The 9,230-nt window shown below is 41.4% G+C and overlaps 1 protein-coding gene across 2 annotated transcripts in view; it reads left to right on the top strand.

Annotated features, from left to right (window-relative positions):
• Positions 1 to 2,830: 2,830 nt before the first annotated feature.
• The window catches only part of Ap1g1 (adaptor related protein complex 1 gamma 1 subunit), a 115,018-nt gene continuing 108,618 nt past the window's right edge, over positions 2,831 to 9,230 (top strand). The window contains exon 1 of one of the 2 annotated variants that reach the window (XM_004625802.3): positions 2,831 to 3,225. The gene's annotated coding sequence lies outside the window, so the exon portion shown is untranslated. The remainder of the gene's footprint in view (positions 3,226 to 9,230) is intronic. The other variant, XM_004625803.3, reaches the window with a different exon arrangement.

Genomic DNA, 9,230 nt, shown 5'->3' with positions numbered 1-9,230 from the left:
CCCGGAACCAGCGATTGAACTCAGGCCCTTGCGCCTGCCAGGCAAGCGCTTATCCTACTGAGCCATCTCCCTGGCCCCTATATTGCATTTCTTGTATAAGAGAAATCAAAAGCTTCTGTGTCTGGTTTATTTCACTTAACATTGTGGTCTCAAGGGGCTTTTTTTTTTTTTTCCCTCAAATGACTCAAGTTTATCTTTATGGCAAGGTAAGTACCACTCCATTGTGTGTAAATACCACATTTTCTCTATGCATTCATCTGTGGATAGACATGTAGGCTCCATGAAAGATTTAGCGATGATGATTTGTGCTGCCATAAACATGGGTACGCACGTATAACTGCAATGTGATGTCTTTCACTCTTCATAGAAGATACCTACAAAGAGAATAGCTGGATGAAATGAAATTCCTACTTTTAATGTTTTTAGGAATCTCCATATTGATTTCCATAGTGGTTGTGGTAGTTTACATTCCCATCAGCAAAGAAGAAAGTTTTTTTTTCCCCCTGAAGCCTCTCCAGCATTTGTTATTCCTTGATTTCTAAAAGACAGTTATTCTTTCTGTAGTGAGATAAAATCTCAGTATTGTTTTAATTTGCATTTCTTGAATGGCCAGCAATGTTGAATATTTTTTCAAGTATTAGTTGGCCATTTGTACTTCTTCATCTGAGAAATATCTACTTCAGATGCCTATTTTTGATTGAGTCTTTAAATTTGGGGAATCTTTTTTAAAGTTCTTCATAGTATTAGCTATTAGTCCTTTGAGGAGTAGTTGGCAAAATTTTTGAGCTATTCTGTTCTATGTCTTCACTGTTGGTAGGTTCCTTTACTGTGCAGAAACTTTTTAATTTGATGCACACCCATTTAGGAGTTTTTTTTTTTAATAGAGAAAAATGTATGTTACAAAAAATACAAGGAGGGGGGTTATGTTGCAATTTTCTCTTTAATATTCTGTCATTCTCAAGAACATGGATTTACTCTATTTTTATGATTTGCAATGGTAAACACTTCATTTTGGCTTCTAGGCAACTTTTTGGATGTTTGAAAAGAGAATACTTTACTTAATTCTGTTTCACAGCCAACCAACTTCTTACTTTTATAGAAACTCCAAACTGATTAAAAAAAATTTTTTTTATGTATTTGGTACAAGGTCTCACTGTGTAGCTCAGACTCATGGTGACCCTCCTGTGTCAGCCTCCCCAGCACTGGGATTATAGGCATGCATCACCAAGTTCAGTCTTGGTGGCTGGCTTGGCACACCTGGGGTGGGGACGGCATGGCACGTGGTACCAGGGATTGAATCTGTGTCCTTGCACTTGCCTAGGCAGGTGCTTAGACCGCTGAGATATTTCCACGGCCCCCCAACTGAATTTGGCATATGTCCCATGCATAGCCAAAGCTCAGAGGCATTTAAATGATGCCCACCCCCATGCTTTTTGGTACTTTCCACTCTGTACTAACCATGTAGTCCAGGGCTCCACTGTACCACAGTGCCATAGAGGGATAAAAAGGCCTAAATTTCATAAGCATTCTGCTCTCCAAACCATTTGCTCTGGATTGCTTACACGCTGAGTGTGTGTGATTGGTGTGGTAATCGCGGCGGTTTACTAAAGTTTGAAAAATCTAGTGGGGGAGGAGGATTTTCAGCAAGTCAGTTTTTGGGTCTCAGTTTTCTTGTTTGTATGTATGTATGTATCTATTTATTATTTTTGTTGTTATTCTTGTTTCAAGACAGGGCCTAGTGTTAGTTTAGGCTGGCCTCGAATCACTAGGTAACCTGGGCTGGCCTCAAAACTCCTAAGCCATCTGCTTCAGACTTTTGAGCACTGGGATTACAGCTCTGAGCCCTCATGCCCAGCTTTCTGTCTCCTTATTGTAAAACTAGACTCAGGAGGTTTTTGAGAGGGTCACATTAGATTACACATACAAAGGTGCTTTATGAAGAGTGTGATATCAATATCTACTAATAACGATAATTCTCATTATTTCACTCTGGGCCTCCTTTCTTTCCAGTCACTTGGCAGGCCCCAGAAGTTCAAGGACAAAATTATATGGCCAGGCATACCCGATTTACTTTCTGTAAAGTGTTTTGAAATCCTTGCATGAAAACTACTGCCTAGGGAAAAAAACAGTGCATGCAACTTCCCTTCTCCTCTGACACTCAGGTCGTAAACTCAGGACGGTGGTTTGATCGGTTTCTCTAGCATTCAGTCCGGTGCAATTTTATTCGTTTTCAGGAGTGCTTTGTTGCCGGGCTATAGGAATTTTAGTCCAGGTAGGTCACCTTTCCTTTATATGGGCCAAAGTATCAAGGACGACTTTCTGTCCACATGGAAAAGACTCCTGTCACATGTCAGTAATTATTTATCAAGCCAGGAACGGTCTGGTTGGGATCTCTTTGGCTTAGGTTAGTAGTTGAAGGAACATAGAAAACTCATTCTGAAAGGATTGTAGGTATCATTACTCCGAATCACTTTTTAAAAACTATAATAAGCAAATAATAGGATTTGAAGGGTTTGACTAGACAAAACGAAGAGTGGCAGGACTGGAGTTGGACTCCATAAAACCATAGAATCCAGGACCCCGCAGAGCACGTCTCAGAAATGAAAGCCAAGCTAATGTAGCAGAGGTAACAGGCACGACCGCGGACTTCCGGAGTGGGACCGCCCGGCTCAGGGCTCGCGACCCCCTAGCGCCTCACCTCTCGCACTTCCCAGCCTGCTTCACCTAGCCCCGCCCCCGCCAGGTGGTACCGTCGCTTCCTGGTAGCCCCGTCTCCCTTCCCCCCAAGCGGAACCAAAGTGCTTCCACTCCCGGGTCGGCCGGATCTTTCTTTCCCAGACGCTCAGCAGCGGTGACTCGGCAGCCGCGTCTAGCGTCATCACTGACAGCCCCGATCCTCGCTACGCTTTGCGTCGCTCTGCCTGGAGCTGTCGCCTCCTCCTTGGCAAGTAGTCCTCGGCGGGGTCCGAGTTCTTAGGTAAACCTAGGGAGGAGGCCTGAGAAGTTGCAGTCAGGGGACGCGGGACCGCCAAGGAGAGGGAGCTAGGCGCTAAAGTTTCTGCTGTAGTGTATGAAATTAGTTAAAACCTCCCTTTCTCCTAAGGATCCCTCCGCCTGCAGTAGCGGTGGTGCGGCCGAGGGAGCCGCCATTTTGAATGTTCGGTTCCTCCTGCCACTGCTGCCGCCGCCCCCGAAGCTGCTGGTTACATTCGAGGTTTCTGGCCGGTGAGTGTCACTCGCGGCACAAAGAGCATATTGTTTCTTTTGCTCCGCCGCTGTCGGGGGCGTAAGGCCGGAAGCTTTCTGTCAGTCCCTGGGGTCCGGTCCCGGCCTGTGGGGGGTGGGAAGACAGGACTGGTCGAACCCGGAGGGGCCCGGAGCCCCAGGGTTGCTGGACTTTCTGAGGGCTGGCCCTGGGGCCTCGGACCCGGACCGTCCGTGCGGCGCGGCGTCCCTGGCCGCGGCGTTGCCCGGCCGCTGCGGGCCTCCTTGAACCCACTGACTTTCTCAGGCTGCGATCCTCCTTTGAAAGCTCATTTAGGGACCTAGGATTCAGCGGGGCGGGCCCCACCCCCGCGTGTCCTCCCCGAGCCACGTATCAGCGTCTTGTGCCCGGGTCAGGTCTCTGGGAGGACTCCCAACGTTTCCACATGCTCGGTTAATCGCCTCCTGACCCTGCAGTGCCGTCCTGTCAGAGCCGGACCTCGGCCTTGCCTCCCTCCAGCCTTCCAACTAACTTCTTACCCGTTTTTTTACCCTTTAAATTATTTATTTATTTTGGCAAATTCACACGCGGCCGTACTGTTGATCCTGCTTTCAGACTCCTGGTCCTGCGGACGTTAGTTGCCAAAGATTCCTTCGATCTTCCCGTTTTTCCACAGTCGGGTTGCTTGTGCTTCCCTGTTTCGGGCTTAAGCACAGATCCGTCTGAGCCCTGTGCTCAGAGTGGAGGGGACTTCAGTAAATGTTTATGAAGCAGATTCAAGGGCTCTGCGGGCGGGGGGGAAGAGCTGTCAAATGTTTTCTCCTTTGTGGATTTCTTTTCTGTGCTGAACATGGAACTTTTTGGCATTTACTGACCGTTTTGTATTTTTCTGCAAAGTATATATCACTGAGTTTGAAAATCTGTCTGAAGATGATTCATTTGGTGTAGGTAAAGAGTAACTTTGGGTTGCTATAGGAATTAGCACTAAAGAGACAGACTTAGTGATTCTAACTTTAGGTGTTTATACAGATTTTTTTTTTCTGAGTGAATCTAAAAATACTTGTATCCACCATATATGTTGTTTTTTTCTTGGGTAGTTACATTTTAAATACTTAATACCACTGTACTCCTTACTACTTGTCAGATTGTATGCACCTTAACTTTATAATAGGTTGCCTTGTTCGTTTTTAGTCTTTTTTTTATTTTACTGTATTTTTTTGGTTGAATTGTTTTTTAGGAGAGGTTTATTTTTTGCTTTTGGTGCCGAGGACCGAACCCAGGGCTTTCAGCTTGCTACGCAAGCATTCTGCTGAGCCAAGTCCACCGCCTCTATACTTGAAAAATAGGGATCTTTAAGTATCCATAATCACGCCACTTTTATTCTATTCTTAATGTACTTTCAGTGTATCATGCTTTGAATAAAAAGCATGTCACAATAATTTACTATTTCTACATTTCAAGTTCGGTAAGTGTGGTTGAATCAGCCCATTTCATCTCAGGCTGATGTTTTAAATCTGCAAAAGGGAACAAACAATTAAGTGAATCTTCAAATTTAAACTTATAACTTGAACTGATTCAAGTCTTTTAATGTTTTGTAATTTTTTAATAATTAGCATACAGATGCATTTTTAATCAGTTATTGAAATGCGACTACAGATAATTTTGTGTACAGGTCATAGGATGTCTCAGAAGACTGAATGTTTTTTAGTATGCTCTGTTTTTGTTACAAGCCTTACGGAGTGAGTGTATTATTCTGAGGTTATGGAGTTTTGCTTTTAAAAGAATTATTGTGGGGGAGGGCATGTTTGTAATTTCTGCACTCTGGGAGGCTGAGGCAGGATTATCTTGGTTTGAGACCAGCGTGGGCAATTTTAGCAACTTTAAATTGCTGAGAAGTTATCTTTAAAAAAAAAAAAAAGTGGGTATTTAGATCAGTATGAATAACTGAGGTTTAATCCCAGTACCACTAGACAAATGAACAAGAGATGGAGGGTGGGAGGATGTAAAAAAAAAATTGAGGTGTGTTATGTATGAGGGATTGAAGCCATGTCCTTATGCTTGCCAGGCAGGCACCTAGACCGCCAAGCTATCTTCCCAGCCCCCAGTATGTATGTATATTTATTTATGTATTTATTTTGTGACCAGCTCAGCCCTGATGGGACTGGCGCAGCATGTGGTGCCAGGGACGAACCGCGGTTCCTGCACCTTGTTTAAGCTTGCCTGAGCAGGTGCTTTAGACCTCTGACCTATCTTGCCAGCCCCAGTATTTATTTTTGAAAAGAGTCTTAAAAATGAGTGACATGGGGCCGGGGAGATGGCTCAGTGGAATAAGCGCTTCCCCAGCAAGCTCAAGGGCCCGAGTTAAATCCCCGGTTCCGCCAAAAAAAATAAAAGTGACAAGCAAACAACAAAATCCAGGTTTTTAATGAATGTTATAAACTTAAAACAAATCTATTTTTTTTTATTATTTTTAATTTATTCCTGTGCCATAAGTTTTTTTATTTTATTTTTTTTAAAATTTTATTTATTTGTTTATTTTGTGTGTGGCCAGCTCAGCCCACCAGGGGGCGGGGCTGGCTGGCATGTGGTGCTGGGGATTGAACCGCGGTCCCTGTGGTTTGCTTAGCTTAGCTTGTTCTAAGTAGGTGCCCTAGACCACTGAGCCATCTCACCAGCCCCAAAACAAATCTATTTTAACAAAAATTTTATTAGTGTATTTTTGCAGTACATGTTTACATTTATCATGGGGAGTTTGGTACATGCGTATGACACATCTTGATTCTTTCTACCTTCCCTTTGCTGCCTTTTTCTCCTTATGTAAATGTAGAAAGTTAAATTCTTCAAAAATTATTTTAATTAAGATAAACTGGGAATCTGCATATCAAAATAGATCTTCTCAATACTCAGTCTCTTTTTTCCTTTTCCTTTTCTATTTGAGACAGGGTCTTGCTATGCAGTTTAGGCTGCCCTTGACCTCACTTTGTAGCCCAGGCTGGTCTCAAAATTTACAATGATCTTCCTGTGTCAGCCTCCCAATCTTTTATTTTCATTTGAGGTTTTTTTTTTTGTTTGTTTTTTTTAATTTTGTGAGGGGCTGGGGAGATGGCTCAGTGGAATAAGTGCTTCCCTGGCAAGTGCAGGGGCCTGAGTTCAATTCCCGGTTCCGCCTAAAAAAATAAAATTTTGTGGCCACAGCGGACTTGACATCAAAACTTTTAAACTGTTAGCTTCAGAAAATGTGAAAATATTTCCTATCTTCAAACAGCAGCACCTTGTTTAGCTACTTTATGTACTGTGATTTAATCTTCCATTGTTTCATGAATTGGGTGCTGTTTTCTGCTTTCTTTCATGTCTGTTACTTAGTTTTTTTTAATGCAGGATAGTATTAAAGTAGCAAGCAGTTTTTAAATTAAGAGACCACAGGATTATATAATCTCTCTCTTTTTTTTTTTTTTTTTTTTTTTATGTTTTGAAATTGTTTCTTTGTCAAAATGTATTAGGAGCTGGGGATGGAGATGTACACCTGTAATTTCAGCACTTGGGAAACTGAGGCAGGAGGATCACTGTGATTTTGAGGTCAGTCTAGGCTACCTAGTGAGTTCAAGGCCAGTCTGAGCTACGTAGTGAGACCATAAACAAAAGAATTAGGATTTTCCTTTTTTTTATAAGCAGAATATATTTATTGAGGGAAAGAAACTCCTGTCCAAGGGACAGGAGGGGGGCCCAAGCAGGTTGTTGCCATAGGATTTTTCCAAGTGTCTTTTGTATAGAAACTTTTATTTCAAATAAAGTAAGCAAGAGAATAGGGAAAAGAGCCTCCCCCCAGAAAAACAAAACAACCACTAAGCTTCATTCTCAGCCCTTTTTCTTTTTTGGAGACAGGCCTTGCTAAATTGCCCAAGCTGACCTGGAACTTGAGATTCTCCCACCTCAGCTCACGGGTAATTACCAGGCTAAAAAAGGTTTACTTCCTTGAAAGTATAGGATTCTTTTATTCCTGAACAAATAATACAAAACACTTAATTTGGTTTTTGGTTCTGATTACTACAACATACCTGTCAAAGTTGGAAGGGTCTAGAAGTAGAAACAAAAAAGAAAACCCCAGCCCACACTTGCCAAACTTGTTGAAGTCAGCATTAGCTAACACTTTAGTATAAAATGACAAACTTAGGATAAAATGGTTAAAATGAGAAATGCTCTTTTCATCAGTTACTTGAAAGTTTTCCCTTTTTAAGAAGGTCTATACAGTCCATCTGAGGAGCAAAGTGAATAAATTATGAGTACTGGCAGTGAAAAATTAAGTAGATTTAGAGAGGGAAAATTCTTTTTAAAGATTGGAAAAATACACATGACCCTTGTACTTTATGAATAACTAAGGACATCTTAAAGGCAAGTCAGTTGTTTATCCCCCTTTCTCTGATACAGCACAATAGTCACAGTGTAACCTGATAGGAATTTGCTTTGTTAACTTTAGCTTGCTTGTATGTTTCTCTCTCTATTCCAGATGTACTAAGTGTCACTGGCTTTTTGGCTTGTCAGGTTTTCAGGTTAGTGTTTTGGATTTCAGGGAGGAGCATGTATAACAGACTTGATGTTAGATTCTAGGAGCTGTTGTGCTTTCCCTTTTTCATAAACTTTTGGATTAAAATTAATATTGTCATGGAATAGACTTATAATTTGGCTATAAGAGCTATTTTTTAAGATCTAGCTTTTGTAAATGATTATACATTTACACAACTCAAAAGGGTTTTCATTAGCATTTTTATAACTCAAGTTAAGCTATTTGCTAAACCTCACTTTTGAGAAATTGTTGAGTTTCAAGTTGAATAAAAGAGTTAGAGCTCGGTTTTAAAATTGCTTTTTCTAAAAGTTTGAAAAAAAAAAGTTTACATGAATGATGAAACTTCTCTTGTTTTGAAAAATTTGAACATTTTTGTTTTTGTCTTTTGAGACAGAGTTTCCTCCTTCCTCAAGAGTCCTGGGATTACAGGAGTGTACCACCACACCCAGCTCTTGTTTTTTTTTGCTTTGTTTTTTGAGACAAGGTCGTTGTAGTTCAGGCTGGTCCTCCTACCTCACCCTCCCCAGTGCAGGGATTACAAGGGTGCATGACCACACTCAGTTTGAAAACTTTTATTTATTTATTTATTTACTTACTTACTTACTTACTTTTGGTGGAACTGGGAATTGAACTGAGGCTCTTGTGCTTGCCAGGGAAGCGCTTATTCCACTGAGCCATCTCCCTGGCCCCGAAAACTTTTAAAAGAGAGGTTTATTTTGGTTTATGAACATTGTTGTTTTAAAATACGAATTTGTTAGTTTGAGGTGATTGGGAAAAACTAAGTGAAAACAGGTACACTGTACAGAGTTAATTGTTTCTTTATAAATGTTAAAAAATGTAATTGTAGGAAAGAATCTTTTCTTTCTTTCTTTCTTTCTTTCTTTCTTTCTTTCTTTCTTTCTTTCTTTCTTTCTTTCTTTTTGCGGAACCGGGGATTGAACTCAGACGCTTGCGCTTGTCAGAGAAATACTTATTCTACTGAACCATCTCCCTGGCCCCTAAAAGAACCTTCTCTCTGTTTGTTGAGACAGGGTCTTGCAATGCAGTTCAGGCTGGCCTCGAACTCACCATGTAGGCTGCTCTTGAACTTGCAGTGGTTCTTCTGCCTCAGCCTTTGGAGTGCTAGAATTACATGTGTGCACCATCATGCCTGGTAGACCTTTTCTGATAGTACCTAATATATATGACATTTTAAAATGTGACTGTAGGTTGCTTAGAAACCTTTTCACGTGGAAACAATACATGGTGGTTAAAAACTTACATGGTGGTTACTATTTAAGGAAGTACAGACAGTGAGGAAGTATTTTACACACACTGAACTTTTTTCCCTTAGTGTTAGGGATTGAACCCAGGGCCCTCATACTAAGCTATCTTGCCAGCTTTTAAATTTTTTTTTAAAAATTTTTATTTATTTATTTATTTTGTGTGTGGCCAGCTCAGCCCACCAGGGGGCGGGGCTGGCTG

This window comes from Octodon degus, unplaced genomic scaffold, assembly GCF_000260255.1.
Source record: "Octodon degus isolate 3935 unplaced genomic scaffold, OctDeg1.0 scaffold00011, whole genome shotgun sequence".
NCBI lineage: Eukaryota > Metazoa > Chordata > Mammalia > Rodentia > Octodontidae > Octodon > Octodon degus.
Note: the sequence above shows the minus strand (reverse complement) of the source record. Positions and strands in the feature narration are given on the sequence as shown.